At 43.3% G+C, this 25,792-nt stretch overlaps 1 long non-coding RNA gene across 4 annotated transcripts in view; it reads left to right on the top strand.

Annotated features, from left to right (window-relative positions):
• LOC140630143 (uncharacterized) overlaps window positions 1-25,696 on the top strand; it is a 61,978-nt gene extending 36,282 nt beyond the window's left edge. For 2 of the 4 annotated variants that reach the window (XR_012027937.1, XR_012027944.1), the window contains 2 exons: window positions 3,637-4,037; window positions 18,906-22,879. This is a non-coding gene — a long non-coding RNA (uncharacterized lncRNA). Of the gene's footprint in view, window positions 1-3,636; window positions 4,038-5,034; window positions 5,294-18,905; window positions 22,880-24,495 lie in introns of those variants that run through there. The other 2 variants (XR_012027938.1, XR_012027943.1) reach the window with 2 other exon arrangements.
• The last annotated feature ends 96 nt before the right edge of the window (window positions 25,697-25,792 follow it).

The raw sequence follows: 25,792 nt of genomic DNA, 5'->3' as shown, positions 1-25,792 counted from the left end.
AATTCCCACCTTTAGCCAATAAAACTAAAAAACCTGGACTAGATCTGTTTCGTATCCATTTAAAATGATAAAACCTCCTTCCTTACCCTCGCACCGCACAGACCCTCCCTGATCTGTCTTTCCATTAACTTATCACATTATACATTATATTATGCTACATAATATTAGACCTGGTATCTCTCTCCGTATGTTATTCTTTAGGTAGTTTATTGTTTGTCTTCCTTTGCCACAAGGTATAAGCATGAGGTCAGGGATATTTGAGCATTTTATTCTATGCAAGTACTTAAAATAGTGCCTGGTATGTGGTAGGAGCACAATAACTATATGTGAACGAATGAGTGGGTCCCCTCACTTACTAGACCAGAAGAGAGCCTCAGATTTTTCCCTCACTTGTTAGCCTGCCACATCTCATGGATGTGGGTCTTCTGGATCAGAGGCCAGGATGTTAGTGCTCACAGCACAGCAGGCAGCCCAGGCTTCATAATTTTAAGGGAGAAAAACAAACTGAATAAGATACTTTCAGACTGGGAGGGTGAGAGCAATTATAGACTGGTATCGAAGGGGCCAGGGCACTGATGGAGAGAATGGCCCCAGAGGAGCTGGGGGCAGCATGGAGAAAGCACCTGTTGCAGGAAGGACTGGACCCAGGGGCAAGGCTGGGAGGCTGCTGTAATGGACAAAGTCAAGAGAAGGAGGAGAATGAAGGGAAGCGAGATTTTGGAGTGTTGACAATGAGAACAGCCAGAGGCTGAGACGGACACAGGGGAGGACAATCAGGTTTAGAGGAAAGGCAATGAGCTTAGTAAGTGTCCAGAAAGTAAGCAGGTGCACTTCCAGCAGCAGGCAGGGGTAGGAGGCCAGGCCACACCTGGGCAAGTGGCGAGCCTGTCACAGCACCTAGCACTTCTGTCCACTTGGTACCAGGCCCCTCACATGTGCTAACTTGTGTAGTCCTCCCCGATCCCTTGAGGGATGAGGACACCAAGCTGCAGGAGGTTAAGTGACTTCTCCAGGGTCACAGGAGGCAGGATGGTAATCCAGGGAATCTCCCTCTGGCCTGTTACCTCCACTCCTCACCCACACACAGTGCCACAAGCTTTGACCAAGTACTCTGGACCTGGAATTATGAGTCCAAACCATAATGCAATAGAACTTTAAAAAAATATATTCAGGGGCTCCTGGGTGGCTCAGTCAGTTAGGCGTCCAGCTCTTGGTTTTGGCTCAGGTCCTGGAATGGAGCCCTGAGTCAGGCTCTACACTCAGCATGGAGTCTGCTTGTTCTTCTCTCTCCCTCTCTGCTCTTCTCCCACCCCTCAAATAAATAAATAAAATCTTTGTTTAAAAATGTACTCAGCTACTTTTCTGAGAAAATACCAAGCGTGAGGTGAAGCTGGTGCTGCAGCAGGAGCAGAAGTCCCAAGCGTGGGTGGAGTTGGAGGCCACGCCACCAGGCCTGGCCACCTGGCCAAAAGCATGGAAACCACGGGCATGAAGGAGATTGTCTCTTCTCTTGCCCAACTCAGGATTCTAAGATCACTGAGTGCTTCTGGGGCCATCACTCCAGGATGAGGTTCTAAATCTTATGCCTGTCAAGGACACCTGGGCTGGTCAGCTAGGCAGGGACAAGGCATTTGTGGCCTTTGAGACTACAGTGGTCATGCTGCTCCGCTGCCATGCATGATGCCCTTGCTCCAGCCAGGCAGTTCGTCATCCCTGGGAAACAGTGCCACCAGGGAACAAGATAGGCAGGTGCCATGCTTGCTACTCCCTGAAAGGTGACAAGGCACAGGGACACTTGGCTCATGCTGGTGTATCTGATCCCCATTCCTGGAAGGAAGGGCATCATCTCTGTCCTTGCCCGAAAAGTGGCCACCACTAGCCAATATTTACAACTATTCCATTTTGAGTAGGAGAGAGCTGGGAGCCTAAGCAACTCAGTTAAAGCCACTTTCCCTGAGCCTTGGAGCCCAAGAGCCATGCCCCCTCTGACCCATTCACCCAAGATTCCATGCAGAGAACCAACCCCCACAATAGTGTGCAATGGTGCCCACATACAGTGTTTTATACAAGCGACCCCAATCTACTCCCCAAAAAGCTTGTCCATTTTTAAGAGACTAATCACAGTGCATGGATCTTATTTGAAACTCCTGCTTCAAATGAACCAATGGTAAAATGTGAGCACTGATCATATAGGGATTAATTCCTTGGTGTGATAATGCAGGAATTTTTTTAAAGGTCTTTATCCTTTAGAGATACACTGAAAAATTTACTGATGACATTGTACCTGGGATTGGCATGAGGTAAGGGCAGGACATGTGTCGAGGATTGTTGAAGCTGCACGATGGGCACGTGGGGATCAAGACACTCTTATTTTTCTATGCATTTGAGATTTTTCGTAATAAAACATTTTCCAACTGTTCCAACAGATTTGAAAACAAATGTACACTGTGCTTTTCCTACGTTCACACTTGATTTCCATCAGTTGATCTCACTGAGTCTTGGCCAGATCATTTCTGTTCCGTGCCCTCCTCCGAGGATGCTTTTTGGGGGTCCCGTTGCTACGAGCTGGCTTCATCCACTTCTTTAATCTGCCAGTAACTTTTCTTCTTTAGTGAGGATATTCTTCTCAAACTGCCCCCAACTAATCAGAGGAAACACATCAATTTTCCTTTCTATCCTAACTCTTTTTTCCCACATGAGAAAGAAGACAAAAATGGGAAGAATTATAGTCACCACACAAAATGGGGAAGGTCTCCGTGCTGGTTTTTCTAGTCAGAAGGGAAGGATTTTTCCACTTTATTCTTTCTTAAAGTTCCCAGCCTCCCTTCTAACAAATATTATCTGCTGCGAGTACTGCTGAAGATTTCCATCCATTGGGTACTCTGATGCGTTCCCCAGAAGCTTTATCTATTGTCTCAAATGTCAACTATTTTAGAAACCAGAGCTCTTCGGACTTCTAAAGAAGCTTGGATCCTTCTAGCACAACCCTCTTTAAAAAGATGTAAGCAGAAAATTTAACAGATTTTAGGTAGTTTTTACTTCGATCCTTAAAAAATTAACATTTTAAAACTCTTCCCGGGAATCAAACAAGACAGTTGCTACTTGTCCTGGGGCAGATGTGGATTGAAAGTGCTCCTGATGTAAAAAAAAAAAAAAAAAGAAAGAAAGAAGGAAAAAAAAAAGAAAGAAAAGAAAGTGCTCCCGATGGTATCCGTGTTTCTCTGGGGATGGGGGCGGGGGGTGGGGGGACCGGTAGTCCTATGGTGTTGATACAGTAGTATCTATCCAGAGCCTGCATTTGAAATTTTGTTTCCCATAGTCCCTTGAAAATATTTCTCTCCCCACAGGATCTGAAGAGTGGAGATTGGAAAATGTTTAACATATGATCATTCATAACAGCTCGGCTTATTTGAAGGAGGAGGAAATAGTTGTAGATGAAGCACTAGAAGTGTTAAAAATGCAGGTGTCCCAATTGCTAGAATTGCATCACAGGAACTAATGTCCCCAAACCGCTGACCCCAAAACCCAGACAAAATATTCAGTGCAATAGAAACTTCTCTTCTGGGACTATTATTACCCTGTGCATTCTGGAGGACAAGTGGGACGGGAATAAATCTGTCCCATTTCCCCTTTCAGCGACTGAATGCTGCTTCTGTTGGAGTCAGCTGCTTTCACCGTGTGCCCGGGCTCCTCGCAGAGAGGGGACGTACAGAGCTTCGAGGGCGAGCATCGAGGCACCACGGAGACGTGCTGCCATAAAAGTGTCTTCTCGCATTTTCAACGTAAACAAATGTTATTGCCACCAGGAAATAGACCGCATGAAAAGAAATGTCGGGAACCTGGAAGAGCTGCCCAGGCAGTAATTCTTTTCGGCTTCCAAGTTCATTACCCTCATTAACTCAAGTCAATGAGACAGAACAAAAGGCTTCTCAAAAGCCCCATAAACACGAGGCATACATATTTTCAATCTGGGGCTATAATCTAACAAAGCTGATTTTTCTTCTTGCTCACTGGGCACTTCTAGTTTTTCTCTTATGGTAAGTGTGCCTTGTATTATAGTCCTCGTATCCTGTGTTACAAAGTACCATTTATCTTGAACTCACTGATGGTTTTTTTTTGAGGGGGGGAGGTGGAAGGCAAACAGCCATAACCCTAACTTTCTCAGCTTAGACTGTAAGAGGTAGCAGGTGTCACAGGTAAGTTGTTAAGAACTATGGATGTCCGCAGGTGGCAGGTTAAGCCCTGCAAAGAGGCAGGGGTCCCTACTCTGTGAAATTTCTGGGGGGTCTGATGGTCTGGGGCATGCCAGGACTTCCCCTCCAAAGTGAAGGGGCAGCTGCTGCACTTTGGGTCCCCTGCCATCAGGATACATATGTAAAGAGGCCCATGCTTGGGTTTGGGAGGCCACCTATGGCACGTGTGGATGACCTGTTCTTGCCGATTTACTGGATGACTCAAAAAGCCATCAGCTTGGAGAGTAAAAGAAGGAGTTTCAGCAGGGCCAGGCTGCAGTGTGGTGGCTATGGCCCTCAGAGTTCATGGCCCACCCTCCCACCGTCAGGAGTCGCTGGTCTTATCATGTGCACCAGCCCCTGCAAGCACTGGCTTTCGAGGATGTTGCAATGATGGTTAATTTTACATGAATGTAAAATTACTTGAATGGGCCACGGTGTGTCCAGGTATTTGGTCAAATATCATTCTGGGTGTGTCTGTGGGGGTGTTTCTGGATGAGATTAACATTGGAATAATGTACCCAAAGGGCCTAATGGAAAAAAATAACTTGGTCCATCTAGAAAGATGACATGACCACAGGATCAGATCTGCCACAGAGAAGGTTTGAGTCACCCCAACCAGCTCGGAATGGGGAACCAGCAAAAGGTGTCAGCTGAAGGAAGAACAGGAGCGTCTGTGTGCACGTGTGTGTGTGTGTGTGTGCGCGCGCGTGCGTTCTGGTTTCTAACTGACCTCTTTTTCTCTTTACTTCAGGGTTACATGTATATGTTTTAGGGGCTAAATATATTCTTTAATCCACAGTTTGCATTATATCCTCATGAGATCGTGATAGAACCAGAGAAAGAGCAGGCTTTTTCCTCCAGATCCTGAGTTTGAAGCTGGATACATTTGTGTATGAGTTACTGGGAGTTGGCTGATTTTCATTTGCATAGATAGTAGCTGTATTCTATTTCAGACACTTCTGGAATTATTTGTGTATAAAGCAGGATGTGTGGGCCTTGGGCAGTCAGGGAGTGGACTGGAATGACTATCATTGCTGCTGGGCTGGCATTCTTTTTTTTTTTTTTTTTTTTTTTGAGAGAGAGTTCGAATGAAGGGTGAGGGGGAGAGGGGAGAGGGAGATAGAAAATCTAAAGCAGGCTCCCTGCCCAGCGCACAGCCTGATGCGGGGCTTGATCTCAAGACCCTGAGGTCACTGGATGCCTGAGTGGCTCAGTGGTTGAGCATCTGCGTTCAGCTCAGGTTGTGATCCTAGGGTCCTGGGGTCAAGTCCTGCGTCAGGCTCCCTGCAGGGGACCTGCTTCTCCCTCTGCCTATGTCTCTGCCTCCCTCTCTGTGTCTCTCATGAATAAATAAATAAAATTTTAAAAAAAGACACTGAGATCATGACCTGAGCTGAAATCAAGAGTCGGACATTTAACAGACTGAGCCACCCCGGTGCTCCCCTTCTGACGCAGCATGCCAATATTGGTTAGGACACTAGTCCTCCCTTATAAGATATGGTCTTGAAAAAACTCAGTTAAAATATTCCTCCTTCCTCTGCAAAGGGGAGGGTGCATGACATAAGTTAGATCGGCCAAAGGCTTTCTCCCTGAAATTGGAATCCTTAGCAGAATCACACCCAAGTTTCAAATGGCCAGAGCTGTGTTATCCCAGAGGAAACAGTGTGATGAAATTATCACTTTGTTCCTGTTCCTAGACCTATGTTCTGGTTCTGAGTCTGATTCTTCACCTCTCACTTTGACTCCATAGCCTTTTAATAAATTCCATTGTCGTGTAAATTGGCCAGAGCCTTGTCTCTGCAGTTGAAGGCATGGCAGCAGATAGAACTTCCCTGGGAGGGTGTGTGGCGAGAAAAGGAGAGAAGAGAAGGGGGAGAGAGGAACACGCAGCAGCAAGTGGCAGCCCGAGGCTGGGGGAAGTCATGGACGGTCCAAGGTGGAGCCACAGGGAGAGGTGACGGCCAGCAGGAGACTCTGGGCGGTGGGGTCAGGACCGGCTGGAAGGCCAGAAACTGATATGTGCCCACTACATTTATGGATGGCTTCAGTGTGGACTGTGGTGACAGGTGGGCACAGCTTGACTGCCGTGGGCTGAGGGGTCCGTGGAAGTGAGGGCAGACAACACCTTGATGTTGATACAAGTTGAGCTGCTGTCACATGGATCACAGTGACCCCAACAAGACAGGAGGTCTAATTCTCTCTCACACGAAGCCCAGCACACCTTAGCTGGGTGATTCTGTTCCCTGACATCATCCTTTGACTGAGCTGCTCCTATAAGTCACTCTGCTGTCCCCAGGGTGTTTTTTATGTCCATCTAACAAAGTCAGGTCATACCCTCACATTCACCCTCCAGTCTTCAAGGAGAGAAAAGAGGAGGCCAAGGCCAAACAGCTTCTTTGTGAGACATGTCCTAGAAGCAGCTATACCCTCCATTCAGACCCACAGGCTGGAAGTCAGTGGAGTGACCATACCTGCTGGTGAGAGAGACTGGCCACAGTGTCATCAGGCTGTGGCCTATCAACCCTGGGGGGGGGGGGGCGGTGGTTATTTTCAAAAGAAAAAGGGGAAATGAACAATGAGGAGCCAATAGCAAGCATTGCCACAGACAACTGTGCCAAGCAGTCAGGCTATGAAGGAAAGATATAGGGACCTAGCTGGGGGGGCAATGGGGTCCGGGGTCCACAGGGGCCATAGAGAGAGATGTTGAGGGTTAAAAAACATTGATGATAAGAGAGGGAGAGCTCAAAAAAAGAACAGCCATAGGTCAGTGCGCAGACAGAGAATTTGACCTTGGATAGAATGATGGAACAGAGGAAAAGATAGAAGAAAATACAAAGCGGTTTGCAGGCTTCATGGCTGGCAGCAGAGAGCATCTGTTGGCTGCCATTTTCTGTGTAAAATAGGAAACCAAGTCTCCTGCTACAAATTGAGTGGGAAGGAGGGCTACTGGGTGTCTGAGAGAGGGGACACAGAAATAGTCCTTGCTGGGAAGGCTGGCCAGGCAAGCGTGGTGGGATCATTTGGCAGGATCAAGAGTGCAGGTGAAGTTGGTGAGTGACACCCCAATCTTGGTGGCAGGGAGATTTCTCCAGTCAAGGGTGCTAAGTAAATCAGATACAGGTTTTCAGGAAGCAGATAATTGGGTTTCTCCAGTCCAAGTTCATATGGGGAAAGAAGTGAGGACACCTTTATTGGAATGATCACGTAATCATTTCAACGCGTCTCCCAGAACACAGCACAGAAAAACTCGCTCTGTTTTTGCAATACTGGGTCTGGGGAACAGAATTGGCGAGAATCAACACTTCCATAAAGTCAAACTCGTATCTGTTGTTATTCAGACCTTTTAAACAAATGCACCCAACTTCTGAACAACAGGCATCATTCGCTGGTGTGACGAAAAGAGATGGTCTTCGTTAGGATCAGAAAGTTGTTGAGAGCTGAGCAACGTCCAGCTTGCAGGCTCCATGCGGCCGAGGAGGAAGCCTGGCCGCCCCCATGGGGCACACAGGAAGCATGCAACTGCCAGTCCTGGGTCACCAGTAATGGGTGCGCGTCACGGGTAGAGAGTTTTATGGGTCGTAATAGTTTTCTGTAAATGAAAATTGCTCCTCCTCGCTGGGCAATTGAGTTATATCTGAGTTAATCCAGGAAAGTCTTATTCATATGAACTATGACACACATGAGTCAATGAGTGAGTGTCACCCAGAGACTTAACGAGGCACTGTTACCCTTCCAGTTCTAGGATGGTTACTTCCAGGGGTGTTTTGAGGTTGGTTGTGCTGTTTTGGCCATCTCCAGATGAAGCTAAGGAGGTAACTAGATGGGGATTGGACAAGTTTTCCATAGGCTTTTCCCTGATTTAACCAATCCCAGCAGCTACTTGTCCAATGCAGCCCTGAGGTTTTTGTTTTCCCCTGTGAGCATCTCATTTACTCATTGGTTTCCATGAGAAACCGAGTTCTTGAGAAGCGATTATTACAGTAATATTAATAATAACAGTGATGACATTTTTCCTGTAAGTGATGTTCCCAGGTGGGGCTTCTGTGACTTTCCATATGGACACTAGTCAGGGTGAAGGAAAAACTTCCACCTGCTTTTAAATGTATGCTGGAGTCCACGTGTGATTGTGAATTCAAGCCCGTGTTGGGGAGCATGGGAGCTCTTCCAAAAGTTCAGAATGGCAGAAAGGTTATCTTGTGAAACTTGGAAGGACACAGACAAGATTTAAACCGAGAGGGAGAATGATTCCTTCTGAGTTCTAGCACAGCAGGTGCTCTGGGTGCCTGTAGGTGGACACCCCACCAGTTCCAGCTCCCCTTCTTCTCAGTGGACCATGTGCCGATGAGTACAGCACCCTGCATTTATATGGTAGCAGCATCTCAACACAGGGCCACAGGGCCTGCGGGGATCTGTGTCAGGGGAAAGGTGACTTTCTCCATCTTACTATGGATGAAATGACCCGCAGGCATTTATTTCATGGGGAGAATCAGGCTGATTGCATCAAGTCTCTGAGTGGAGAACGGAAATTGTGTGTCAGTGGAGTGTGGATTAAGCTATTTGCTGGACATTATTTATTTCCCTGCCTGCATTAACAGTACAAGTGAGTCATAAATACCACAGAGATATGTGTAGATTTTTAAACATTAACTTCGGATTTGAAAGAATAATTAGCCTTAGGTTAAATGTATAGACCAAGAGATTCTATATTAAATGTGTGTAAACGCTACCAAGTCCTCTGTTTGTGTGGGTCTCTACATGTGGTTAACAGGAGAAGCTGGTTTAGGGGGAAAAGGAGCATGTTTATAGAAACAATGATAACTTAGCTCCTATGTTTCAAGATTAGTTCACTGTCAAGACAGATTCTAATCCTTTCATTTTATCCTTCTCTCATTTATAACAAGTCTTTACTGGTGGTCTGAACTTCTTACCTCTGACACACACACAGAGACAAAAACAAAGCAAATTTAGTTAAATATGGCATGTTCCATGGTCATGATGAAATTGTAAGCTTCCCATATCCATTTTGATAATAATGGTCATTCCCTTCAAAATAGGGACTCATACTTTCCACTAGACCAACAATTTTGAAGATTTGCATCAAAAAAAAATTTTTTTTAAGCATCTACTTCTGGCTTCCATTTCAAATCCTCTCCACCTTCCTTCCTACTCTACCCGATTGGTTCTGAGCTGATTTCTATCAGCTTTGTTAGCTGGGGAGTTGTCCTATCTCAAGCCCACATGGGTATCCTTTTTTTTTTTTTTTAATTTTTATTTATTTATGATAGTCACACACAGAGACAGAGAGAGAGGCAGAGACACAGGCAGAGGGAAAAGCAGGCTCCATGCACCGGGAACCCGATGTGGGATTCGATCCCGGGTCTCCGGGATCGCGCCCTGGGCCAAAGGCAGGCGCCAAACCGCTGTGCCACCCAGGGATCCCCCACATGGGTATCCTTGGTAGCAGGTGATATGGGGGGGGGCTATCAGCTCTGACCCCCATCCAGCCCAGAGGTGTAGGGAGACAGAGCTGTGGTCTACCCCTGATCAGTGGTGGACAGGAGCTGGTGGGTACATTCCTCCCCCTTCTTTCCCCATGAGAAAAGTTCTAAGACTGATTTCATGAGGCTCCTCAGAGTCCCACCAAATGGAGACCCCCCTGGCCAACTCGGTGACACATCCTCGAATTGGCTTTCCTCTCTTTTATGTCTGCTTCTCCTACCCTTACTTCTGCTTCCAGGGTTTATACTCCCAAGTAAACATTTCTCAGGCTCTGCTTTTGAGGAAACCCAGATCAAGAGTAACTTGAGTGTGTATCAAGAAAAATCCCCCCAACTTAATTTTTACTACTGACAACATCATAATTTCCTACCAACAGAAATTAAATTTTAATATTCCATTACAGGTTTGTTAACTAAACTTCACTGTCTCATAATGACACCTGCTGGAATTGTGCTGGTAATGATTAAATAGCATATCTACCTGTGAGCCATAGAGGCAGGGAAGGGCAGTGGTAGGGAAATGGACTTTGAGTTTTCATTCCAGCCCCACCTTTTACTAACTGTGTGACCTTGGGCAAGTCACTTGACTTCTCTGGGCCTCGTTTGTGAAATGACCTTAATGCCATAAAAGTAGAAATTAATGACAAATAAATGAAAGGACCTTTCCCCTGGAAACATAAACACTTCTGATAACTCAAGTCAATGAAGAAGCATAAAATGAAATTGCAGGACAACTTAAAAAGAACAATGAGGAAAACACAGCATATCAAAATGTATGTGACAGAAACCTAAAACCTGGAGCAAAGTTATAGCATTGAACACTTATAACAGTAAACATAAAAATAGGTGAAAAGGAATGAGTGAAACGCACACTGAAAAATAAGAGACAAACACACAGAACAAGCATTTACCTTTTGAAAATTCAAAGAAAATTGACAACCCACCCACTGGAAAAAATTGCTCAAAAAAAAAAAAAGATAAGGAAAAAAGTAAACAACACAAAGGATGAAAAAAGGGCAAAACTGCAAATCAACAGAAATGTAAAATATAGAAAGACAATATTATAAAAACTTTATGCCAATGAAGATAAATACCGATTAATTGGCAAATTTCTGGAAAAAAATATAACTTGCCAAAACTGACTGGAGAGGAAATAGAAAGCCCAATGCTCCCTAAGCTGATTTATGGCACAACCCCAATAAGAATATCATGTTGGTTTCTGGAGTTGTTGATTATAATGTCATGAAGAGGAATAAACAAACAAAGAAAAGCCAGGAAAAGAAATGCAGTGTTTGGGGCACCTGGGTGGCTCAGTCACTTAAGTGACCAACTTGTGATTTCAGCTCAGGTAGTGATCTCATGGTCATGGGATCGAGCCCCACATTGGGCTCCCACCTCAGTAGGGAGTCTGCTTGAGATTCTCTCCCTCCCTTTATCCACCTCTCTGTGTGAGCACTCCCTCTCTCTCAAATAAATAAATCTTTAAAAGAAAAAAAAAAAGGAATGCACTGTTGGGAGTTTGACTAGCATATCCAGGTATTAAAGCACATTTATAAAGCCCCTACAATAAAAACAAGGTGGTATGAGTATGAACATATATAGAGACAAATAAAACAGGCTAGAAAAACCAGAAATAGACCCAAATGAATAGACCCCAGAAATTTGGAATAGATCGAGGTGGCATCTCAAATCAGTGGAAAAATGTGATATATGTTATTGACATACTGGAAGGTATTTGAAAAAATCTATCTCTCAATACTACACACCAGAACATATTCCAAATGGATCATAGATTTAGATGTAAAATGAAGAAAATATAGGGAAGTTTCTTTATAAACTAAGAGTTATAACCAAGAAACTTTCTAACTCTGCCTCAAATCCCAGAAGCAATAAGGAAAAGGACTGATTAATTAATGTATTCACATAAAAGTGATAAAATTTGCATGGCCAAAAGCATCATAAGCCAAGCAAAATCACAAACAACAAAGTGCAGGAAAATTTACAGTTTTTATTGCAGACAAATGGATTAATACATCAGGTGAAGCCTGAAATTACTGATATTTAACCATTTGATCTAACAAAATAGCAATTTCATATAGTTCATTTTAATACCTAAAATTAAAAAAACTTCTAGAAATAAAATGGGCAATACCCATATAGAAGAATGACTAGAGTTAGGAACACAGTGTGTAAACTAAAAATGCAAGTGGCTTTTAGTCATAGGAGAAGACACCAAAGCACACCGTATCCCTTCAGAGATACACTGCCAAGACCCCCAAATGATGCATGCAAAACCAATTTTGTACAGTACTCTGTGTAAGAGCAAAAGACTGGAGAAACTCAAGTACCTTGATATCTGATAGAGTGAGTCCTTCAACATTTTTGTCCTGGGATTATTTTGGATATTCTTAATCTTTGCATTTTTGTATACTTTTTAAAAAAAAGATTGTATTTATTTATTCATGAGAGACACACAGAGAGAGGCAGAGACACAGGCAGAGGGAGAAGCAGGCTCCCTGCAGAAAGCCTGATGTGGGACTCGATCCACAACTCCAGGATCATACCCTGAACCGAAGGCAGACGCTCAAACCACTGAGCCACCCGTCCCTTTATATACATTTTTGAATCTGTTTTTCAGTTTGCACACACACACTCACACACACACACAAAGTCCTGCTGAGATTTGCACTGGGATGACATTGAATCTGCAGATCAATCTGGGCAGAATGGACATCTTTACAAAATTGTGTATTTCACCCATGAACATTTACTTAGGTGTTTTTTCTTTTCTTTTCTTCATTTATTTTCAAAGTTTTAATTTAAATTTTAGTTAACATATAATGTAATATTAACTTCAGGAGTAGAATTTAGTGGTTCATCGCTTATTTATAACATCATAACAAGTGCTCATCATTACAAGTGCCCGCCTTAATGCCCATCGCCCATCTAGCCCCTTCCCCTCCCACCTCCCCTCATCAACCCTCCATTTGTTCTCTATTGTTTAGAGTCTCTTATGATTTTCTCCCCTCTCTCTTTTTTCCCTTCCCTTTGTTCACCTATTTTGTTTCTTAAATTCCACATATGAGTAAGAGTATATGGTATTTGTCTTTCTCGGATTGACTTATTTCACTTAGCATAATACACTCTAGCTTTATCCAAGTCATTGCAAATGGCAAGATTCCATTCTTTATGATGGCTGAATAATATTCCATTGTGTGTGTGTGTGTGTGTGTGTGTGTGTGTGTGTACCCATCTTCTTTATCCATTCACCTGTCGATGGACATCTGGGCTCCCTCCATAGTTTGGCTATTGCTGATAATGCTTCTAGTTAAGTCTTCTTTCTTTAATCTCAATAATGTTTTGTAGTTTTCTATATACAGATCATTAACTTCTTTTATTAGATTTTCTCCTGTGTCTTTGATGTTCTTTGAAACTTGTAAATGCTACCTTATTTTTAAATTCACTTACTAGGATATTAGGAACACCTGGGTGGCTCAGATGGTTAGACATCTGCCTTCGGCTCAGGTCGTGATCTCAGGGTCCTGGAATTGAGCCCTAAATCAGGCTCCCTGCTCAGTAGGGAATCTGCTTCTCCCTCTCCCTTTGCCTCTCTCCCCTGCTCATGCTCTCTCTCTCTGTGTGTCTCAAAAGAATAAATTTTAAAAATCTGAAGGGCCATTAAATTTTATCAAATGATTTTTCACCATATATTGAGATGATCCTATGACTTCTCCTATTCTTAGAAGGTGGTGAATTTGAATAGCAAACTAACCCTGCATTTCTGAAACAAACCCAATTTGGTCATGATATATTAACTTTTATATCTAACCTTTATATCTAAATTGGTTCTAGTTTAGGATTGCTGTTTAGGCTTTATAAACAATAATGACAAGAGAGATGTTTCTTTCTTTTAACACCAGGCTTTAGCACTGAGTTGATACTGACAAAATGAATTGGGATTTTTTTTTCTGTCAGTGTTTTATCTTCCTTAAATGTTCAAAAGAATTTACTGATGAGGTCATCTGGGCCTGAAGTTTTTCTGTGGGAAGATTTAAAATGATGAATTCACTTTCTTTGATAGCTGTGGGCTACCTACGTTTAGGGTATGGTTTTTTTCCTGGGAATTTTTTTCTTAATTTTCAGGTTCATTGGCATAACGTTATATATTTTTATCTTTTTAACATCTGTAGGAACTATAGCCATGGATTTTATTTCTTCCAGATACTGGTTACTTGGATATTCTTTTCTCTTGATAATTCCTCCCAGATGAATCTTTTCAAGAAATCAGCTTGAGGTTTGCTGATTCTTGTTTTCTCCTACGTTTTCTATTTTTACTAACGTTTGGCCTTACATTTATTGTTTATGCCTTTTGTTTAGGAGGTGTTAATTTTCCATTCTTTCTCTAACTTTTTTAGTTGAATATTTAGGTCTTGATTGTCAGTCTTTTCTTCTCTGTGGCACACACTCACTGAAGACTCTAAGTCCTTCCCTTCAACATGGTTTTAGGGTATGGTATAATCATTTTCATTCAGTTCAAAATATGTTCCAAGTTGTTTGTAGTAAGCTTTCTTCTCTGATTCTAGTTATTTAGAAATAAATCATTTAATTTCCAGATTCAGGGGAATTTTCTATTGACTTTTTGCTGTTGATTTCTAGTTTAATTCTACTATTTTCAGAGAATATTATGCCTACAGTTGAATCCTTTTAAATGTGTAACTACTCTCACGCAGGTGCAGCATTTGGTCAATATTTGTCAGTGCCCCAGATGTGCTTGAAAGGGATGCATGTTCTGCGGTTGGAGACAGTTCTGTAAATATCAGGCCAGATTTGTTAATTAGGTTAATAAAGTCTTCTGTCTCCTTAATGATTATATTATCTTCTTTGTCTATTCATTATGAAGAGAGGTGTGTTAAAATCTTCCACTGTAAAGGTGGATTTGTTTATTTCCCATAAATTTGTCCATTTTTGTTCAATATATTTTGGGATTGCTGTATTACATGCGTTAGAATTTAGCATTTTTAAGTCTTCCTGATGGAATGACTCTTTTATTATTATGAAATGTTCCTCAGTAACTGTAACAATTCTCCTTGATGTAAAGCCTACCCTGCCTACTATAGTTGACTCTTAACAACTTGAGGGGTAGGGGTACTGATTCTGTCACCCTGCCCTGTGCAGTAGAAAATCCATATATTACTCCTGACTCCTCCCAAAAACTTAACTACTAATAGCCTACTACTGACCTGAAGCCTTACCAATAACTTGGTCAACACATATTTTATTTATGTATTATATACTGTATTCTCACAATAAAGTCATCTAGAGAAAAGAAATGTTAAGAGAATCATAAGAAAGAGAAAATACATTTATTCTACTAGACTGTATTTATTGAAAAAACTCCACACATGAATGGACCCAAGCAGTTCAAAACCATATAGTTCAAAGGGCACTTTTGTTAAAATAGCTACATCAGCTTTCCACAGTTAGACTTTCTACAGTTAGGCTTTTTGTGCTGTGTCTTTTCCTATCCATTTTACTTTCAATTTATCTATATCATTATATTTAAGGTGTATCTCTTGTTAGCAGTATATTTTTGAAGGTTTCTTTTAATCCAGTCTGATAATTTTTTAATTAATGATAATCTCTTAATTGGTGCATTTTGTGTTTTTACATTTGATGTATGACTGGTATAGGTGGGCTTAAATCTACCATTTTACTATTTGTCTCATCTGTGTTCTTTTTTTCTCCTTTTGTTTTCTTTTTTTGGTTCATCTATTTTTTATTTCCTCCCTCCCCCACCCCAAGTAACTTGCTATACATTTTTGTACTGTTCTTTTGTTGGTTACCTTAGAGATTACATCTTGCGGTCTTTGTTTGTTAAAGTCTAATGTAAGTCATAATTTCACCACTTCTCAGATAGTGCAACACTTTGTATTTACCCTATTTCTCAACTTTTGTGCTCTTGTTGCCACATATTTTAATTCTATTTATACTTCCATATGTTTTGACCTCCAATGACAAACCATTATTTACATATCAGTATATAAAATAACATTATTTTATATACCATATATATAAAATATATATAAACTTTATTTTATATACCAATATTCATTTAGATTTACCCACATTTTTAGTCTTCTGAAGCTCTTCCTTCCTTCCTTTCTATTTCTCCATGCTTCCTTCTCAGATAATTTTCCTTCTGCTAAAATAATCCTCTTTAATATTTCCCTTAATATGAATCTGCTGATGGGAAATCATCTCAGTTTTTATTTGTCTTAAATGTCTTTATCTTGCCTTCATTTTTGAAGCACATTTTCTCTGGGTTCAGCACAATCCCTATCAAAGTCCCAAATGCCTTTATTATTATTTTTTTTAACAAGAGACAGACCTAGGATAAGGATAGCCAAAATAATCTTGAAACAAAAGAACAAAGATAGAGAATTTATACTTCTCTACTCCAAAACCTATTACAAAGCTGAAGTAATCAAGACGGTGTGATACTGGGATAGAATAGACATGTAGACCAATGGAATAGCACAGAGAGGCTAGAAATAAAACCATACATCTGTGGTCAATTAATTTTTGACAAAGGTGTCAAGACTATTCAATGGGGAAAGTCTAATTTCTTCAACAAATTGTATAAGTGCTGAAACAACTGGATATTTATGTGCAAAAAAAAATAAATTTGAACCCCTATCTCACACCATATACAAAATTAGCTCAAAATGAATCAAAGATCTAACTGTTAGGGCTAAAACTATGAAATTCTTAGAGGGGAACGTAGGTATAGATCTTCATCACCTTGGATTAAGCAACAGTTTCTTAGGATAACCAAAAGGACAAACAACCAAGGAAAATAGATAATTTGGACATGGTAAAAATTAAAAACTTCTATGCATCAAAAAACTATAAAGAAAGTGAAAAGACAACCTACAAAAAATGGGGGAGAATTTACAAAATGTATATGTGATAAGAAAGTCTCTAACCCCTGGAATATATTACAACTCAACAATAAAAAAGACAACCCAATTTAAAAATGAGCAAAGGACTTGAACAGACACCTCTCCAAACAAGAATGGTCAATAAGGATGTGAAAAGATGCTTAATCATTAGGGAAATTAGTCATTATGCATATCAATACAAAGAAAAACAATGAGATACTAACTTCACATCTATTAGGATGAGTATAATTTTTAAAACAGAAAAAAAAAACACCCAAGTATTGAGAATGTGGAGACACTGGAACCCTCACACGTTATTAGTGGGGATGTAAAATAAATGATGCAGCCTCTTTGGAAAGCAGTCTGGCAACTCCTCAAAAGTTAAGTATAGAATTACCATAGGCCCATCAATTCCACTCTTGGGTTTATATCCAAAAGAATTGAAAACATACGTTCCCACAAAAACTATTAGACAAATGTTCATAGCAGCATTATTCATACTAGCCACAGAGTAGAAACAACTTAAATGTCCATAAACTAATGAATGGATAAATATGATTTGGAATATCATTCAGCCATAAGAAGGGATGAAGTGCTGATACCAGCTACAAAGTGGGTGGTTTCTGGAAACATTACAATAAGTGAAAGAAGCCAGCCAAGTCTTGTACAATTACCTTGATACAAAATGTTCAGACTAGACAAATCCATAGAGACAAAGAATACATTGTAGTTTCTAGGGGAAGAGGGGAAGGAAGAATGGAGAGGGACTGATGATGGGTATAGGATTTCTTTTGGAGCAATGAAAATATTTTAGATCTAGTCAGTGGTAATAGTTGCACAACCTAGCAAATATACTAAAACCACTGAATTGCACATGTTATATAGGTGAGTTTTATGGTCTGTGAATTGCATCTCAATTGAAAATTTTGAAAAAAAATCCTTACATTCCTTGGATATTTCCAATACATTATTGTATCCATTGATTTTATTTAGGATTTTCGTATATTCATGTATATGTGAGACCAGCCTCTAACTTTCTTTTATAAAATTGGTTATCTTTTAAGTGTGTGTGTGTATGTGTAAAAATCCCACATGGATGTCATATGGGGGAGGAAGGACACTCCCTCTACCTTCCTAGTATCCATATCTGGGTCTATGAGATAAACAAACAACAGGTAGATCAACAGGAGGAAAGGTATACAAATGTATTAATTTTTAGTATTATGCACACAAGGCATCCCAGGGGTGAAAAAGGGACTACCCAAATAGAAGGTAAGATTTGAAAGTGTATGTAACATCTTAGTAGGGGAAGGAGAAGGGAAGGTGGGCCTCTCAGGAGGCCCTGAGAGGATTTTCCTCTCAGGAAAATAAATGATTTTCAGGAAGGATGAAGGGGCCCTTGGGAGAACAGATGGGAGGTGTGATCGTTTGTGACAAAGTCTGTCTGTGTGTGGCGTGGACTTCTGGTCTCCTCTCCTGGGACACAAGTCCCTCCTCCTCAGTTGATGGACTCCTGAGGGGACATGACAGCCGAGGAGGACCTGTCTTCAGGCTGGAGATGGGGCTCCAGAAGAAGCCTCTCCCAGCGTGTGCTGTTTTGCAAGTGCCTTCAGCTCAAAATATCACTGTATGAAAGCACATTTTGGGGTAGCGTGTCCTGACCTCCTTCACTAACAATATACAAGATGGAATCTAAATAGAAATTATTATTGTTACTTTAAAGATCTATTTATTTATTCATGAGAGACACAGAGAGGCAGGCAGAGACATAGGCAGGGAGAGAAGCAGGCTTCATGCAGGGAGCCCAGTGTGGGACTCGATCCCAGGACCCTGGGATCATGACCTGCCGAATGCAGATGCTCAACTGCTGAGCCACTCAGGTGTCCCTAAATAGAAATTATTACTTTGCATCTTCTTTCTTGTCATTGTTCTTGAGTTTCTGGACAGCAGGAGAGTGGGACAGACGGTGTGCTGAGCTCTCTTACTGTAATCGTTTGTTTGGTGGATCTGCCATTTCATGCCCAAGAGTGTCCTCTCCTGAGTCGTGTGTCTCCAAGTTTGTCCTGCCGTCATCCCAGCTGAGCCTTTCCCTGTGACATCAACCCACGCAGGGCTGGCAACTTTGCCATGTTAAGTCTAATTGCAGCTGAGGTGCTGCTTTATTTGGAATTTTTATAAACTTATTTTGTTCATAGCTTCCGACTCACCATGTGTTCCATCCTCCTCCACAGGGCAAATGGAAAGGAAGCCTTTTATGGAGCTTCCCTCTTTTCAAACTGGAAAATTGGCAGCAATGGGGCTTAGAAGTGAGCCGGAAAGTCTGTGTCAGGCTGGCAACATGACCCTTTTGAAGATGAGGGGTGTTTACGGGTTTATTTATAAAAAGCGACAGAGCTGGAGCTCTGTTCACTTGGCACCGCAATGGAATTCTGACCACATTTTCAGGTAAAATCTCGTCGCAGAGGCTTCTCACCTGTCCTTCCTCCAAGGAGTCACAGCACTCTCAGATGGCCAGGCATGAACTTCAGCGAGAGAACTTCTGGGGGCGGGGGGCAGGTGGACTTGAATACTATCATCATTTGGTTGCCTTACCTTCTTCATATCACTGTACTTCCAAAGCAAATGTTCTCCAACATTGTCCTTTTCCAGAAAAATTCAGTGTTCAAACGTCACAAAATTTATAGGAAGTGTGAGGACAGCTAATGAAGTAGGTAGGGTGGATTTTGACCAATCTAGGTGACAAAACTATGAAAGTGGAGAGAGGATGCCATAAAAGATGGCCAGAGTAGAGCAAGGATGGAGGGGAAGCCCTGCCCTCACTTAGAACTGGTTCCTTGGGGTGAGGACATCTGGACAAAAAATGAAGGAACTACATCACTTCAGGCCGGCTCATTCATTCACAGCGTGTCAAGCACCTGTTCTGAGTCTCGGGGACACAGGTGCACAAGATCTGCTCCTGAAGTTCAAGGAGCTCGCCCAGGTAGCCAGATAGGGATACGGGGACACACTCTGCAGGGATTCAGGACCCACTGAAGCCCTCATGTAGGTAAGCTGAGCTGCATGGGGAAGATGGGCTCCCACCTGTGTCCTACTCCATGGCCGGGAAAAGAGGGTCCTACCAAGGCCTAAGAAAGTATATTGGCAGTGGGGGAGAAGAAACTCTCACACTGCCACCCTTTCTTTTTCTTTTTTTTTTTTAGATTATTTATTTATTTACTTATTTATTCATGAGAGACACAGAGGCAGAGACATAGGCAAGGGAGAGAAGCTGTAGGAAGCTGGATGCGGAACTCAATCCCATGACCCTGGGATCATACCCTGAGCCGAAGGCAGATGCTCAACCACTGAGCCATCCAGGCGTCCCAAACCCCAAAGCCCTTGATCATGATTGGAACAGAGTCAAGAATTGACCTGGAAGCAATTAAAAATGTTAACTAATGTTAAACCTCTTGAGAAATATGGTTGATGACTTTACACTCTCAGTTTTTCACCAAACACCTTGAAGTCTATCTACCTTCCAAGAGTGAAAGAGTTTTCACAAGAAGTGAGCAGAGCATCTAAAGATGATTTACACCTCTAGAATTATCCGGAAATGACATGTCCAGTGGTTTGCATGATGAAGAATCCTCTCTGAGCTCCTGCTCAGAGTCCTCAATGGGGTTGACAAAAGTTCTCACCACCTTCAGAGGCCTCCCCAGCCCCTGGCCTCTCCCAGTCTGTGAAGGAGCCAGCAACATGGCACCCATCATATCTAGTGGTACTTCTCCCAGGAAGCAATGGGGGCAGCGTCCTTGGGGCGACTTGCATGAAGCATATACAGCCTTGGCCAGGGTGGGCAACCCACTCAAGCTGAGCAGGATTCGTCAACCCCTATGGCTGGCCGGCGGCAACCTCAAAGTTATTAAGTTGGCTGCTTCTATAATGTAGGCCCTTGAGTAAAGAATCTAATTTTATTTGAAAGAGACAACGGCTGTTGAGCAGGTTCCTCCTGAATGGGTAAGTCTGATCCATTGAGCTGAGTTGAAAAACAAGTTAAATGGAGTAAAAAAAATCTCTTTAAGAAAGAGAACAACGTAGGCTGTGTTGGGGCCGTAAGTGGAATTTCGCTCAGCAGGAGCGACTGTTTTCATCAGAGAAAAGATTATGGAGCTCTTGAGGGAGGTTTCCAAGAAACAGAAAAATAGTCCCGATTCAAACACGGTAAATAATGAGGTGTCTGTCTGTTGGCAAGTCAACTGTCGGCCTCAGTGAAGCCCAGGGAGGGAGGCAATGAATGTGCAGGGAGGCGGGTTCTCTGAGGGGAAGACAAAGCGGGTGAATTAATACCAAATGCCTCCCGACAGAAGGAACATCACGGTGGGAGGAGAGAGTGGAGATTTGGGGGTAGGGGGGCCCCGTGACCTTGCTAGTCAAGTGGAAATGAAGACAAAGCCCTCGGTGTTCAAATGGTGGAGATAACGCTCCGGGATCGAGCCAGCGAGAGCTCGACCTTCTGTTCCATCCAAGTTCAAAAGCACCTAAGTGAGGTTTTTGGGAAAATTAGAAGTCAGGAAACGATGCGCTTCATATTGTGCAAAAATAGCAATAGGAGTCCAGGGTCACCCAGAAATCTTTCATTTCTACTACTCTATAAATTATGGCAGGAGTCCCTTCCTGGACAACAGGAACAAGCTTGTAATGACTTCCAAGATCCTTCCTCTGTCATGAGGAGATTCATGGTTTGGTTCTAAGTCATAGCCCCTTTGGAAACATCCCAGTCGTAGGTGAATGCAGTAACTCAAGAGAGAGCAGTTGACACTGCGCTTCACTACTTTCATTACACAGAACACCAAGGACTTCTATTGGATGTGTATTTAAAGAGACTGTGCTGGGTTTTCTGCTTTTTAACTTATTTTATTATAAAGTAGCAGGTGTTCATTGTAGAACAACAACCACCCCATGAAGAGTGCCAAGGTGGCTGAATTAGTATAGAAGGCCAATGTCACCTGTCCCGTCCAGATGCCACTGCCAAAGGTAGACACTAGGGTAGTTCAGACGGCATCGTTCCAGACCTTTTCTTTGCATATACAAACTATATAAACATGCACCTCTTTCTTCCCTTAAGCTTCTAGAAATAAAATTAGGATCAACATTTAAGCATTCCTTTCTCTTGTGCTACATTTGATAACTGCATGCTCCGTTCGAACCATGATCTAAACCAGATGCTTCCTCTCGGGGAGAACCATGCCAATTGCTAACTACTGGAATCGGAGTCATGTATTAACTCCTTTTCAGCCCCATAGCTGTTGAAGTCATTACGTCTAGACAGCCAAGACCCCAACCTGGTTGGCACCCAGTAGCTGCATCAGTCACTGAAAGGATGCATAAATGGTGTTCAGGAGCCCAGGTAGACCTGGGTCAGAGGTCCGAACTTGCCTCTGTAGGGGGTGCCCAGGAGCCCAGAGGCAGTTGTTCCAAACCAGTTCAAGTTTTTGATGATCACTGAGGGACACCTACAAGGAAATATAGCACAGCAAGTACATTCAAAGCTAGGACAGAAGAGGCTGTGTGTGAAAAGAAGTTCCAAGAACCAGAGCCGTTAAGCCCTTCCAAAACTCGCAGGAGCCTGGTGTCTCATGTGTGGCCATGGTGCCATCTGTCCAGAAGCAGTGGGACGTTTGTCAAACTCACCATCCCAGGCCTGCCGAGTCAGACTCTCTGCAGGAATCCTAACAAGCATTTCTAAAAGCACGCCAGGTAGGTCATAGTCACACCAAAGTGTGAGAACCACCGCCCAAGAGCACAGAAGAAAAGGAGACAGAAGTCTGTCTCTGTTCCCTGGGGCTTATTGCAGGCTACCCTGTGGCCAAGAAGACATTTAGGCCAAAGATGGGAAGGTCTCCTGGCCTTGGGCAGCCACTGACTGTGTAAAGAAATCAAGTGCAGGGACAATGTCCCCCCTGCAGAGGGGAGGAGAGGAGGTTCTGTGAAGCTAAAATAACTCGTTCTTTGATGTCAGAAATCAGTCCCTGTCATTTAACAAGCTGGCAGAATTGACCAAGAATGAGGGTGTGCTAAGCTCACGGGGCCAACTGATTTGCTCAGGGACAAAAGATAACCAGAGCCGAAACAGCGTTGAGCAGTGGGAGCCATTGTGTTATGAGGCGGGAGATCAGGTGGGGTAGGCAAGCAACCCCAAGGAGGCAGATGAGGGGAAACGAGGGGAATGAGGGAACACGGCAAGATTAATTAATTAATTAATCCTCCACTAATTGGGAGGATTTGGACGCTCACTTGCCAGGAATGGGCCCGGAGCTGGGAAAGAGCAGAGGATATTCGCACCCAAGTGGGGGCCAGGTGAAGGGAGTGCAGGTCCAGGAGAGAGATGAGGGAAGCAGATGATGGAGGGCCTGGAAAATTAGGCAGAGTTCAGGCTTCATGATGTGGGAAATGGCCAGAGGGATATAGAAGGGGCAGCCCATCTCTGCTGTGGAGAATGGATCACCTCCTGCCTTAGGGCGCTCCTGCCGAAGCAAGTGATACTTCCACCCCAAATCTCAGTGGGCCCCTAAATGCCGTCTAAGTTTTCTGTGGTAGTTCATAAGCAAGAAGCAGATCTGGGGGAGGAAGTCAAGGGCTTGGGTTTCGGACTTGGCGAGTTTGAGGAGCCGATTTGGATGTGTATCTGAGTGGAGGGATGAAGTAGGCAGTAGAACAGAGTTTAGAGAACAGGGGGATACAGCAGAAGGCTCCCTGGCAGCCAGACAGTAGTTAGCTGGCACTTAGTGCATCAGGGGACCCATCAGCCTGCCCTCCTCCAGCCCCACCGGCAGCACCAGACTGGAACCAGAAGTAGATCTGTTCCCTCGCTCAAAATCCATCCCCAAGCATGGAGGAGTCCCCAGCCCTTGTGTCTGACTCTGAGCCATATTTTGTCACTTGGATGTCTTGCCAAAATGTCTAACATAAATAATGAAAAAAAACCCAGCGTGTCACAATGTGTGGAATGTATCTAAAGTTGTGCTCATAGGGAAACGTATAACTTCTGAAGCTCACGTTGGGAAAGAGGAATGGTCAAAACATGGACAATCTGAGTGAATTTCAATAAGAAAGACAGCTGACCTCATAGAAATCCGAGGAAAAAATCTTGACCAGGTACCTTAGGAGATCCTGAGATGACCAATGGACACACAGAGAGATGCCCAACCTCATTAGTCATAGAGAAGTGTAAATTATAACCACCACTACACACCCGTGTATGTCTACCAGATGGCAAAAGTAAAAGACAAATAGTACCAGACTTGTGAGCAATACACGCTGCTGTTCGGAGGGTAAGTCTGTACAACCTTTTGCAAAGCTGTTTAAAATTATCTACTAAAGGCAATCATATATTTCCCCCCAAATGCCACTTCTGGATACATACTCAACAGAAATGTGTATATTCGTCCACCAAGGACACGTATCACGCCGTCCGTAAGCGCATGATCATAATAACCCTCAGCTAGCACCAGCCCAAGTGTCAACAGAAGGATGGATAAATGCCTGAGGGTTCCTACAACACATGCAGCTCTGAAAATGAGCTAAGGGCCGCAGCAACACAGACAACCCTTCAGAATCAGAATGAACAGAAAAAGCCAGACACAAAAGAGCGCACGCTTCTGATTCCAACACCCAAAGCTAAGCGAAACTGTAGCTTCCAGGGATGCACACCGTGGCCCGGAGCTACTGGGGGGGGGGGCGGGGGGCCTGCAGGCTGCCTCCCGTCCGCCTGGACCAAGGAGCTCGCGTCAGCCTCACGAAATGCCCTGCTTAGTTTCGTTGCCTTTTTTTTTCTCTTGGTAGTAAGACTTCCAGATGAGGAAGCAGTGCGTTGATGTAAGTCTGGGGCCATCTCCGCATCTGGCAGCATCTGGACACGCCAAGCAGCTCTGCTGTGCATCTCCTTGGCTCACCTGGGTTCACCGGCAGCTCGGCAGGCAGCTCCCAGCTCCAGCTGCTGGGATTTCCCTAGCACCCTGAGGACTTGCTCTTCCTCCGAACCCTGCGGCCACAACGCAGAGCGGTTAATGCCTCCAACCAGAGATCCCTCAGACAGAGGGGACAGGGAGCTGCTAGATAAATGTCCCAGCTGCCATCCTCCTGTAGGACATCATCGGGCTTCTCAGAGGCCCGACAGGACTGAGCCCCCGTGGCCCGCGTGGGTGACCTACCTGGGTCATTTACATCTGCATTATTAGCTCTTCTCCTCCCCCCATGTCATGCCTGCTTCCTGGGACCACCTTCCCAGTAAACTAGCAGCTTTTGCAGGCAACAAAACTGACTCACGTGTGGATGTTACAGCGACAGAAAAAACCAGAAAGCAATGGACATAAAGGTCAAAATGGTGATTACGTCTTGGCAGGGGTTGAGAGAAGGGGTAGTGACAGAAGGCACGAGGGGGATTTCTAGGGAGCTGGAGAGTCTGCTCCAGACCTGCCTGTGGTAACTCGTGTGTGATAAATCCCTGAGCTGTTAACTTTGTCACATGCGCTTTTCTGTTAGATTTCATGATAAAGTTTACTTTATAAAAATTTACTAATTCGGGACACCTGGGTGGCTCAGTGGTTGAGCGCCTGCCTTCAGCCCAGGGTGTGATCCCGGAGTCCCAAGATCGAGGCCTGCATCAGGCTCCCTGCATGGAGCCTGCTTCCCCCTCTGCCTGTGTCTCTGCCTCTCTCTCTGCGTCTCTCATGAATAAATAAATACACTCTTTAAAAAAAAAAAAGTTTACTAATCAATGGACATTCTTAAAATAAAAGATTAAAATAATTTGAAATTTTTATGTTTTAAATGAATTAATTGTATATACAGTGGTTACGTGTTAGAAATTTCCATTCAGGGCAGCCCGGCTGGCTCAGCGGTTTAGCGCCACCTTCGGCCCAGGGTGTGATCCTGGAGTCCCAGGATCGAGTCCTACATTGGGCTCCCTGCATGGAGCCTGCTTCTCCCTCTGCCTGTGTCTCTGCCTCTCTCTCTCTTTCTGTATGTCTCTCATGAATAAATAAATAAAATGTTAAAAAAATAAATTTCTATTCAGTAGATTCAAATTTTTAATAAATTGAACAAGTAAATAAAGAGATAAAGCACAAAAGCCACTGGA

The sequence above is a fragment of the Canis lupus genome, chromosome 3, assembly GCF_048164855.1.
Source record: "Canis lupus baileyi chromosome 3, mCanLup2.hap1, whole genome shotgun sequence".
Taxonomy (NCBI): Eukaryota; Metazoa; Chordata; class Mammalia; order Carnivora; family Canidae; genus Canis; species Canis lupus.
This window is presented reverse-complemented; position numbering and strand designations above follow the sequence as displayed.